Genomic DNA, 8,547 nt, shown 5'->3' on the forward strand with positions numbered 1-8,547 from the left:
ATGCAAAACTCATGTATGTCTTCATATATAATTTATCATGGGTATCATCTTGAATTATTGAAAATATGAATACTTGACCCCTCCTTCACTGCTCTAATGATTCTTGATTTCTCTTGAGGAATTATAATTGAGATATGTTTCAAATGAGGCAATAAGACTTTCTTTTATACCTATCCTCATAAAATATGTTGAAAAATATGAAGAAAGCTAACATCAAAAATCATTTCTTGCTTAACATTTTTTGATCATTAGAGGATTCAAATTTGGGCCCATTTAACATAGACTATGGTGCCTAGTGCCCTAGTCCAAGAGGAAAAAGATGCTAGGAACCCTAGTCCAGCCCATCTAGGCTGAAACAAGGTCTAGGAGTCAAAGAAGAGAATAAAGATCATAAAATTTCCATTAGTGTGAGTAGAATGAGTCATAATCAAGGTATAGAGAGTGAAAATGCCTAAGTGAGGCCCAAGTGAGTACAAAATTGTATAAGGATACAATTCATGACAAGACACCAATATTGTTCTCTGCATGTGCCTCTCTATTAATTCATGGGTTTAAATAGTACCACAAGGGTGGTTATAAAATTTCTACATTCTAGTAGATCATATTTTGGGAGGTCTTCATAGAAAAAATTGGGGTCAAAAGTGTCATTTGTTCCTAAAATTGATAATCTAAAGGCATGGTTAAGAGACTAAAAGTAGATCTCTTGAAGACCTTTCCAACAGTGTAAGTAGTTTTGAATTCTAAGAACCAAGTAGGGAGTTATGATCCCACCAAGTTTGCACTAGTACATTCGAAGCTAATTTTCGACGGCCGATTGTCGGATTTACGACTAATTTTCATCAGAGTGCCAACAAAATCAGCCGTCAAAAACTTGACATTGGATTGGTTGACGATGCCATGCTCGTCAGAAATATGACAATCCAATGGACTCTGCTGACGATCAAAAAAGTCATCGAAATCAGTAGATTTTGTCGCAAAGCCAATGATGATTTGGAACTTCGCACCAACGGTGATGTTGTTTGTCTGACACTTGTGTCGTTAGTCCATTTAGAGACATCGACGACCATCCGACTATAAAGTACCATCGCACATACAACATCCTCGTTGGATGTTCGTGTGGTTTGAGTCAGAAGTGTGACGACTCCAGAACATTTCACCGACGAGAAGTGCGATTACATCGTCGGTTGAAAGCTTGGTATTCATCATAATTCTGACGATGATATTTTTTATCAAAATTTTTTATTATTATCCAGTCATTGATATGTGCAACGAATGATATTCTATCCCCACCACCTACCAGTAGGGGCATAGGTTTGAGGCTAATATGAGGTACATGGTTTCAAGCTAATATGATCAGGCGCACTATGGTTGAGATTGTCCAACTCCCTAGTCTCACTGTATGACTAAGTTCATGCCATATCTAAATCAAAGACATCTCAAATAAATCGTCGGTGGAAAGATGCAAAATGCCATTTTCATACATAAGCAAGACATACACAATTGAGCACAATCACCAAGAGAATGGTAAAAAGTGTGTTTGAGATCATTGTCCTAATTGTGGTGTGGTCATGAAGAGATCACCGTAAATTTGTCAACCTCTTCATGACCACACCACAATTAGGACAATGATCTCAAACACACTTTGTTCTCTTGGTGATTGTGCCCAATTGTGTATGTCTTGCTTATGTATGAAAATGGCATTTTGCAGCTTTCCACCAACGATGTATTTGAGATGTCTTTGATTTAGATATGGCATGAGCTTAGTCATAGAGTGAGACTAGGGAGTTGGACCATCTCAACCATGGTGCTCCTGCATATGTATATAGTTTTGTGTATTCATTAAATATTTTCATTTAATTTTGAGCATTTTGGTTAGCAAATCAGGGGTGCACTTTACATTCTTGTTGTTATCCAATTCACTTACTTTAGCTCTATTTCTTTCTTCAGATTTGGGGTCTAGAGCTCCTCCCTAAGTAGAGATTGTTGGTTTTGTCTCCCCTCCTTTGGTTGGAGAGTTTCTTGCTATCTCTGGTAGTTTTTCCTTAGAGTTCAGCTTCTCTATTGATTAGATTGCTATTTTCCCTATCTTCTTCTCCAAGTGCTCCTCCTCTTGTTTCCAAGATTTTTCCTTTGCCTTCTACTCAATGGCCCTTGGTTGTTCCTTCATGCCCTCTTAATGTCATCATTGGGTTCCTATTTCTGCAAGGATATTTCCTCCCCCAAAACTATTTGTTATTGAAATGGGGACACCTTCAAAATATAGGGACTTGGATGGGACATCCCCCTACTGCCCCAATGCAATCCAATGCCATCATCTTTGAGACATCTCTAGGACATCCTTGAGACATTTGAGGGACTCTGAAGAGCCTCTTGACCATCCCAACAACCCATAAGTGATTTAAAAAAATCATAACTTTTTTTCAAACTCCATGCCCAAGGTCAAACCATCACAACCTATGGGCCCCACCCAAACCCCACCAACTTTATAAAACTACCTCCTATTTTTGTTTCAACTCACAAAAACAAAGAGCAAGAAGCTGACAATTGTGAATGTGAGAGTGAGAGTTGCAGGTGCCAGGTGAAAAATTAAGAGTGCGGAGCAAGAGGGTTGAGGAGAAGTAAGAAGAGAAGTGATGCCAAGTTGCCAATTTGTAATGATCTACCCCTATTTTGAAACCAATTTCTTTTGCATCTTTTCAACTATGCTTCTTGACAAACAATTTACTTGATTTCTCTACTGCTAATTTTCAGTTTATCTTTCTTGATTTTGTGAATGCCAATGTTTGTTTGCTGATACTTTTGAGATGGCATTTTGGCAAACAACATGCATGCACTGAAAGGGTTTCAATTTGGAATTGATAGTGTAGATATCACTTTATAATAATCAAGATTTGTATTCACTGAAATAATTTTAATCAACTAAAGAGCAATATTCATGACTTACAAGTAATAAGAAAATAGAGAAGGATGAGGCATATTCGTTACTTACAAGTAATAAAAAAAATTACAAGGATGAGGCATATTCATAACTTTTGCAGTCCCACCTTGGATATCAACACTAGAAGAAACTCATATTATTCGTGTACAAACAAGACAATATGGGAGTTCATTATACCCAGCAACTTGTGGTGTTGTTGTTCATGTTGGCTCTGTTGGACCCTGCAATTAAGATTCAATATACATTATTCAATAAGATTAAATGTGCAACATAATGAAATATTGAAAAGTGTGTTATCTTGTTGAGCTTCACTTGGTTTCGAGAATAGTTTAATATTATCTATTTAACAGGGCCAACCACGTGAAGGTGGAAGCTCATTTGGCCCCTCCCCCCCTAACATCACTCTAAATTCCCTGTTAACATCTTATAACATTCATTCATTCTTTCTACCATTAATAAAATATAGCATTCATTCATTAATATCACATAACATTCATTAACACATAAAATTGATTAACATTAATTAACACGCAACATTCATCAATATTAATTAACACATATCATCCATAACCATTAATTAGCACATAATTACATTCACTAACACATGAAAATCAGTCATTATCAAATAAGTTAGATTACAATCATTTCTTTCTTTCTTTTTTCTTTGAAGCTATGAAAAGACTAAGTGGAACATCGGTTTCTTCATCATTTCCCCCCTCTGCAGATGTTCCACCAACTGCTCGTGATCTCGATGTATGCCTAGTCCTATACTAAGGACGAGGATAATGAAGCAAAAGGGGGGTCCTCTGCAATAACAAAGAAATGGGTTAAATTAAAAAAAATTTATTATTGTTACAAGTATTTCATTAATTTAGAGAACATAATTGTTGTGCTCTTTACCTGATGGGGCCACATCATTTTGTGTAGCCTTACCTCAACATGTTGAACACCCTCTAGATCATCTGGAGTTGAAATACTAAAGGTTACATTAATATTGAACACCAATTGCAATTATATTTGTTTAAAGCAATAACAGTGGTCCTCTTTACCTAATTGGGGAACATCACGTTCTTGATGTTGTGTACCCAGATCATGCTCTACTTGCTCACCACTGACTACATGCTCTAAAATATTAACAAAAAAGGTTACATTAATTACTACTCTAATTACAAATTAAGATGTTTAACTGTATTAATAGCTAAATAAATAAATTTGAATATCAAATGAATACCTCCACTATTGGGATGCACATCTGGGCCTTCATGTACAGGTGGTGTTTCAGGATTAGCAGGCTGCATTCCAATGACATGCACAATGTAATCATTGCTTGTTTATTTAAAACAAATATAGTTAGTTTATGTTGGAACTCAACATCAATTAGATTATTGGTAAAGTATTCAATTTGAAACAACTTCCATTTAGCATATTTACCTGTGTGATGGATGCACTCGAATGTTGTGTATGCCCACTCAATTCTCGTAGACAATCAGCCACGACTGAATAGCCTTGCTGGTAGGCAATTTTCTTGTCATCTTCTGTGGGCACTTTATTGAATTCAGAGCCCTGCATTTTTGCTTGGTACCATGAATTTTGCTTGCATTGTTTGATAAAAAAAAAACGTTTGCAATTTATTAATATTTTGATACAATATTTCATTTACATGAGATACTTACAATTCATGTAGCAAGTTTCATGCAACCACCAGATCCGAGTTTGTGTTTCCCGTGCTTTTCTTGCCTTGCCTTGGTTGCCTTTGATTTGTCACTCAGTCTATAAAAAGTTTGAAATATGTTAGATTATATAAATATAAAGAGTAATTAATTAGTACGTAATTACATTCTTAATAGTATCCCGTACCTTCTTCTGGCATCTAGTGTTGTATTTCCTTTTTTCCTTTCAATTTTCTCCTTGGCATCCAAAATCCACTCCTTCTCTGGAATCATGGGGGGACGCTCGTACTTTAGGTTCCTCTCCAAATGGGTCTTGTATTGGTCCCTCACATACTTTAGATATGTGCCAACTTTTTCAAGGAGCTTGGTTTTGTCAAAGGTGTCATTTCCAAACCACTCAACCATTTGGTTTGTCAATTCATCTTTTAACCTTTTTTCTTGGTCATTCCACCTTTTAAAGAAAAAACAAACTTGTTAGATTCAAAAATGAACTGAAGCTACATTTATTACACTTCAAGAAATGGATCAAAGGAAAACTATTCTAGCAATGATATGAAATCAAAAGTGGATTAGGGTTAGTTCACATATGATGTACCACCTTTTACGTATGGTGGGCCCAAATATCTGCAATGCAATGTCACTAAGATGTTTATAGAAAATATCATTGTCTGCAAAAAATTCATGGGATCATTAGTCCAAAATGAGTGATCATAAAGTAAATTACAATTAGAGTATATATAATAATAATTTTAAAGTACCTAGAACCTTTTGTATCTTTAAGGGAATCATTTCTTTATTGCTCACCACAAATGTGGCCTGCAACGTTCTTGTACTAGCAATACGAGAAGATCCAGGAAATGATGGTATGTTATCAGCAGTAGTCACCTCTGGCACATCCTCATGTGCATCTCCTCCTACAAAAAATGAATCCACTATGAAATGGCATTAGAATTCAAGAAAGAATGCTAGAAGGGAAATAAACACATGACAGAAGATAGAGCAAAAGAGGGATCTACAAATAGTGGGCGGGCCAATATGACATGCACTAGAGGATGTCTGTACGCTACATGTTGCCGACATTGCAGTTGACAATACAGGTGAGGGTAACCTCTAATGAGGTGGTAGTGACATTTGCATAGTAACATTGACAACACCTAAAGAATAATACATTAAATATATCAAGCATTAAATATATGAAAAGTGTAAGAATTGTAAACAAGGATGAACCTTTACTTTGAAAATTGATAGTACTATCAAGTATGATGTGTTTTGGGTACTCAGAGTGATAAGCCAAGCAAGTGATAATAAAAGAAAATTGTCATCACCTGAAGATCCTACAACACCCTGATCGTGGGAAGGACTTTGATGAGGGCGGATAAATTGCTGTAAAAACAATACGTACATATTTTAGTGAATGACATAAAAGAGAATAAAACATAAACCATTATTGAACTTTTCTTATAATTAAAGCTTTCATTACTACTTACTTGCAAGTTGTCTGCTGTCTAAAGCAATAATTCTATCCTCTCTCGTATCTCATCAATGATAGGATGCATGGCTGCCAAAGCAACAATCTCTTTTCTAATTTTTATAAGAGGCATTTTAAATAATTTCATAAGGTGTGTGGGATCTTCAGGGTCATCATCGTTTAACCCTAATGATTCCACATCCCTAGAAAGGTGCTCAGGTACTGCAACTCCCTTTCCCTTTCCCCGAACATCCATCTGTGTCAAGAATATCATTAACAATTACAAAATTAGTATAAATCACTAAAAAAAGAACATTATAATGTAATAGTTTGCTTCTATCTAATTTGTACAATTACAATGAGGTTTACCTTCTTGGTAGAAGTGTCACAAGCTACATCCCTGTCTGCGATATGTGATGGATCCATGCCAGCCTGTGATAAAGAAAAATATATAAAAAATGTTAGCGAAATTAAACCAATAGACTTAGCAAAAAAACTTCATAATAAAATGGTATATTGGATTCATTAATTGGAGGTTGGTTAATTTAAATGGTATATAGTACGTACCACCCCCATGATATTAACTTTGTTTGTATCTATACGATTCAAACTATAATCAATTAGAATCTCTTCGCCTGCACTTATTGATTTTATTGCACATACAAATACACGATTTCCCTCACACGCCTCAAATATGCAATTGGGTTGTTTATTAGTTGACCCAGGTCGCGTACTATTTATAAAACCTGCAATATTCCCTGTTACTTTTGGCTGACCATCAATGCATACAACCACTCATTTACTTTGATCATTATCTTTCTATTGTATATAATTTGCTAACAGTGCATACGTACGTATACTTTTTTTTATATTTAACAATCCGCATCCAATGATTGTAATTGTAACAAGGTCCAACAAACTCCATCAATTTTGTAACTCTATTGTAACAGACCTTTATGCCATCCATGGAAAATAAGCCTAAACCATGTAACGATGAAGGTGCTATGTGATATATCCTATCGTTAACACAAAAATCGGTGTTTATTGGAGGAAGTTCCTTGGGCACCCATTGTTTCTATAGATGTATGTACCTCAGTGGCATCTCAATGTTGCCTTTGGTCTCATCATCATAAGAACATGACCCCCCTTGAGCAAGGAAAAATTTCATGCGTTTATTGAATTTTCTTCTAATCTTTTGACCTCTTGTTGATCTCCCTATTGTAGACCTACTACATTTGTCACTTTCATTTTCTATTATTGCATTTTCCTCACTCGACGAAGACAGATCTAACAAATACCTATTTGGGGTACCTGCACTCCATGAAATGAGAGAGTTAATTGGTAATGAGAGAGAAATTTTACAAATGAGGGTAATGTTGATGAAGAAGTCAGCGCTAAAGTTGATTTTGGGATGAAAATTGGAATAAGTCCAATCGGGGCCTCAAGTGTTGATAACTGTATTAGATTTGCTGCTAATGTCGAGGTTTGAAAAACTGAGGAAGTTTGTTTTACAAGTAATTTTAAAAAAATAAACTGTTTCTATAGGGTGTATTGACTAGTTATACCTGTCCATCCATGAGACTATGTAGGATCCTCGTCAAAGGGGTTCAGGGTCATGTACAATGTAATTCAATTATCTTATGTTAGCTAAAAATTACATAGTACATAGCATGAACAACATGAACTTTGTAGACAAAAAGAGTTAAATAATAAAAAGATGTTGTCATCAAAATTAATGTAAATTTTTTAATTCCTTACCTTTACTTTATGTAGACTATGCAGGATCCTCAACTAAATGGTTGACGATTTTTGTAGTCAATGACCTATTCCCATCAAGGTTGATCACACAGGGACTATACCTGAAATCAACACCATCAATTGAGCATCATAAGCATTACTACATTTGTAAGTTGATAAACAATAAATAAATACGTATCATAAGCATCAGAAGCATCACATGATGTGTCATCATATATGTAATTGAGCATCACAATTAGCATCACATATCATGTGTCATCATAAACATGTAATCCATCACATATGTATCATAAATCACCATCCATCACATAGGTAATTAAAAATCCACATTCTATAAATAAACACAAAGTTCAAAAAATGTCACATGCATCATCATAAACATGTGATCCATCACATATGTATTTTAAATCAACATCCATCACATAGCTAATAAACAATCCAATCTCCATAAATAAACACAGTTTAAAAATTGTCACATAAATAGTCACTCTCCCTATCTCCATCTCCATATTAAAAGGTGCAATTTAACTAATTATGTAATTACATTAGAATTCAAAACATAATGAGTTAATTATGTAAAACAAATTCTATCAAGAAGTCAATCCCTATCTCCATATGAACTGAACAAATATCACTACTTACCTCATGTATTTTCCAAGATCATATATGACTTGCTTGACATTATTGTTGAAGTCATCTAGGAGAGATAGAGG

The sequence above is a fragment of the Cryptomeria japonica genome, chromosome 9, assembly GCF_030272615.1.
Source record: "Cryptomeria japonica chromosome 9, Sugi_1.0, whole genome shotgun sequence".
NCBI classification, from domain to species: domain Eukaryota; kingdom Viridiplantae; phylum Streptophyta; class Pinopsida; order Cupressales; family Cupressaceae; genus Cryptomeria; species Cryptomeria japonica.